Source organism: Myotis daubentonii, chromosome 4, assembly GCF_963259705.1.
Source record: "Myotis daubentonii chromosome 4, mMyoDau2.1, whole genome shotgun sequence".
Classification (NCBI taxonomy): domain Eukaryota; kingdom Metazoa; phylum Chordata; class Mammalia; order Chiroptera; family Vespertilionidae; genus Myotis; species Myotis daubentonii.
The window spans coordinates 99,337,434-99,341,961 of NC_081843.1; the positions used below are offsets into that span (position 1 = coordinate 99,337,434).

Genomic DNA, 4,528 nt, shown 5'->3' on the forward strand with positions numbered 1-4,528 from the left:
ACCTGGCATATATGGTATACTGTTCTTAATATATTTGCTCCCCTTCTTAGCGCTATGTGTTTTAACCAAGGTCACCTCTCTGAGAAAGGTTGTTTCCCCAGGTGGGGATTTTTCCCTGCAGTTAGGGATTAACAGGACTGAGGAAGGGAATAAAACCACTTAACTAAGTGCCAGGCGGGTAATTAATCACTTTAACTACGAACAATCACCCTTAAGCTACATAATCTTTACTTAGGATAATCTCCTTCAGTTACTGCCTTGTAGCTTAACAGAACAATAGAGTAGTGACCTTGGAATGGAGATAACAAACGCCCTAACCTTTGGAATAGAATGGATAGGATTAGAATCAACTGGTATAAATACAGATGTCACAGGAGACTAAAGACAGAACCTGGCTAGGCTGCTGATCAACTGAACGCTGTCTCCATGTCATTCCTTCTTTGCTGACTCCGTCTACACCTTTGGGAACCCCTAGACCTTCTGGGGCTGGACCCCAACACTTCTCGGCATTCCCTTCCCAGGTCCCTGACCAGGCATCCCACCGCCAGCTCCGAGGCTTCCCGCGCCAGCATGGAGAAGGCCAGAAAGCGACCCAGGGACCAAGGTGGCGACTCCCCACGTGTGTGCCACCCTCAGCCCTCCGTGGGCCCCGTGGACAGTGCCACACACGCCATCCCCGGGCACCGACCTGAGGCACTGAAGGAAGCCTCTGTACCCCAAGGCCGAGGCCCCATCGGGGGTCCAGACCGCTCCCACCTCCAGGCAGGTGCCACCACAGAGTCCCTGTTCCCTCCTCCTGCAGCCACAAGGCTAAGACGCAAGACACAGGCTCAGGAGGAGGAGTGGGTGCCGAAAGGGGACCCCAAGGAGGCTCAGAAGATGCGAGTCCTGCTCGCTTCTTTCTCCGAGGAGCAGCTGACCCGCTAGGAGGCGTATCGCCGGTCCGCCTTCCCCAGCACAGCCATCAGACACGTGGTCCAGAGCGTGGCGGGCAACGCCCCCGTGGAGCGAAACGCCCTCATCGCCATGGCGGGGCTGGCCAAGGTCTTCCTCGGGGAGGTGGTGGAAGAGGCCCTGGACGTGTGCGAGCGCTGGGGGGAAATGCACCCCCTGCAACCCAAGCATCTCAGGGAGGCCATGCGCAGGTTGAGCAACAAGGGCAAAGCGCCCGGCATCAAGCTCAGAAACGTCCTCTTCCCCTAGGGCACAAGCCCGGGGCCCAGGGCACGCTGCAGCCCCTCTGTCTCCCTCCGCGGACCCTTCACCCAGGACGCATCCCGTGTTCCTCAAACTCCCCCACGGGGGCCCCACTCTTGGAAGGCCCCTGGAGGCGTGGGGCTGCCTGGGTGAGCCCAACCCGGTGAAGAAGAGCGCCCGCCAGGACGGAGCCCGCGCCCTCGGCTGGAGAGCCGCTGGGAAAGAGGACGGGGTCTCCCTCCCCAGGCTGGACCGGGCTTTCCCCGGCAGCCTGGGGGTGGTGGCTGGGACTTGGGCAGCTTCTTCCCGCTGCTCTTCGGGAGATGACACCCCGCGAACCCTTGCATTGGTGACCATCCGCGCTTGTGAATGCTGACCTTGAGCCCGTGTTTTGTTTTCTTTTGTTTTCTTTCGGTGATCATGAACCTGTTTTAACTGGCACAAATAAAAATACAATCCACAAACCCTTCCTGTCTCCGAAATGTCTACGTTTCTTTTCCTTCCCGCAGTGCTTTGCGTCACCAAGCGGTGTCGCACCCGCTGGGGCATCTCTCACTGGTCTCCTGGGCGGGAGCCCCTGACGCCAGAGACCAAGCGAATCAATGGCCAGACACACCTGGGGAGCGGCCCGTGACCTGGTCCGCATTGGTGCGGTGTCCCCCACTTGCCCTGAGGGTGGGATAGGCCAGCGTTTCCAGGGGCACCCGAATTGATTTCCAAACACTGTGGGGCGATCCGTTTGTTGGGCCATTTTGCCCAGAATCTCTAGACCTCGGCACCCCGGGCAAGCACAGAGTGACAGCCGGTGTGTGTTGTCCACGGGAACCAAGCAGGCTTATTGGGAGGGAGCAGACCCATTCCAATGTTCCCTGTGCGTGGAGGGTACTGCAGAGCCCTTCAGGGCACTGTCCATGGTTTCCTTTCAAAGGGTCATCACTGTTCACAGCAAACCTCCTCCGGTGGTGTCTACAGCGCTATTGCGTTGTGGTGTCTTAGGCTTGCCCCCCTGGCCTCAAACACCCAGTTGGGGCAAAAGCATATAAGCCCCACTGTGCCGCTCTAGTGGGTGAAGGGACGGTATCCTCCACTTTGGGCCACCTCCCAAAGGCCGAAAATACCCCCCACCCACCCTCTCCACCACACACGTGCGCACACTCACACACACACACACAAATGTTGTTTTAATTCTCCGCACGTTTCCTTTTGTTCTTTCCAGAGACACAATCCAAAAGCATGTTGGTGTGTTTCTGGGTAGCTTTGTGACTTTAGGAGAGTAAGCAAGTTCTACTTCATACCCACGTATCCTCTTTCTGACACTCTTCTTGACCAACTGGCTACCCTCATCACTCAACACTGACCCTTGTGTTCCCTATGGCAATGATGAGAGACTTCCCAACTCATGTTCACAAACTAAGCAGGAACAGGGAACTCTCACCATTGTCCAGAACAATGATGACTCAGATGGCAGTTAGCAGTCCACCGAGGAGAAGAGCCAGAGCAGTGTATCCTGTAGCTCTGCGTGTCTCCATCTATGCATTTAGCAGCCATTTCACAAGGGCCGATAACGCGACCGAGGGGTACTGAGTCCTAGGAGAGCTGACTTGAAGTTCAGTGATGAGAGAAACAGAATCCAGAGGTCCAGTCCTCACTTGGGTATTCCTCTTCAGAAGGGGCAACTGCCTGCCGCCTTCTACTTTCCCAACTCTTCTTTTCCTGAAATGCACCCTCCAGAAACCGTATCCTTGCTTAAGATACCGGTGGTGGTAAAAGTTACATATGTTTGAGTAATTAGGAGGTATATGCTTTCCTGAAAACCTAGTACAGAATTCCATGTGTCCTCTTCAGGAGCACTCCTCTGTTCAATGACTTTCTCAACATGATTAAAAAGCACCAATGAGTGGGGCAGATTTAGTTTTTCTGGACTTGCCTCCCTATCTAGCATTTTCTCCTAGAACCCGATAAAGCAATTGCTGTGAAACCAATTCTTGATTTATTAGGGGCTTTTGCTTTATTTTTCTCAGTCATTTAAGGTTCTTTAAATGTAGCCTTAGGGATAGGTCTTACTTATACTGGCTACTTTTCCTATGGTTCTTATCATGGAATATAAACTTACAGACACTGGGTAGCACAGGATTATGGGAGAAGAGAGGGTTTCTGCCCATCCCTGGGCAACATCCCCTGTGGCCCCTCCAACCCTTGGGTACGGCAGGTAAACCAATCCATAGAGTAGATACATACTCACAAATATGTCAAATGCTGAAGAATGAAAACAAATTCACGAGGCCAATCTATTGCAAAACAGATACATTTAAGTACAAATATTTTTACATTGTAGTCCAACCAACGTTCTGCCCTCTGAACCATGATGGTCTCAGAGGACCTCCAGTACATTGTTACTGATCAGCATTTGCCAAATATTTGACTACCAGTAAAAATTGCTCTGAGCTCAACCTATGAATGATACCCAGGTCAAAGCAGAAGTGCTTTCAAACATCACATTATTGTTTTGTCATTGTTCCCAAATCCTAGGCTGTAGCCAGTGAACAAAAATCAGCCTTTGTTTGTGGCTTAATTACTCTTCTATCATAGCCCTAGATTCCCCAGTAAGAATAGCAACCCTGACTAAAGCAAATCCCCGTATTACCATTCTGGAAAGAAGCGGTCGAATGTGGGTGACTACAGAAGCCAGCATCACTTGCCAAGGAAAATTATGGTGTGGTGTCATGGGATTTCCAACAAAGATAAGTTTGGTTCCCCCCTGACACAGAGGGTTTGATGTGATTTGTCAAATATTTATTAAATTTTATCACTGTTCTTCATTTTCTCTTCCTACATCAAGCCATGTCTCTCTGGGTTTTTTTCTCTTACCCTCCAAACCATCCTTCTATAATAGGACTTATCCACTGAAACAGATGCCGTTAAAAGCACATTCAAGAAATATACTTTTAGTTTTTATGTTTGTATATATGCTTTCTTCTAGTTACTATTTTATTCCCTTGACATCAACCAAAGAAAGGTTATTTTGAGCAGGAAATTAATTTGATATTCATAAAACTTTGGAACCAGAAGGGCCTCAATTCTACATTTTATAAAGTAAACCCTGAGGACCAAAGAAGTTGAGAAACTCAGTTGGGTTGCACAAACCAGACTAATATCCAAACGGAGGTCCTTGAACTGTCCCTTTAAGTCCATCATTTTCCACAGTGTGCTACTTTAAACTATCTATAAGCATCCACTATCTACAACTGGTTGAAAAACATCAAGTGACATATCATGGGAGTAGTTCTTGGAAACTTACCTAAGCTTAAACAAAACAAATAAGTGGAAAATT

General features: G+C 50.0%; 1 pseudogene; it reads left to right on the forward strand.

The window, feature by feature from the left end:
- The first annotated feature begins 570 nt into the window (after positions 1-570).
- On the forward strand, positions 571-1,203 carry LOC132232455 (transcription initiation factor TFIID subunit 11-like; annotated as a pseudogene).
- Positions 1,204-4,528: the final 3,325 nt, after the last annotated feature.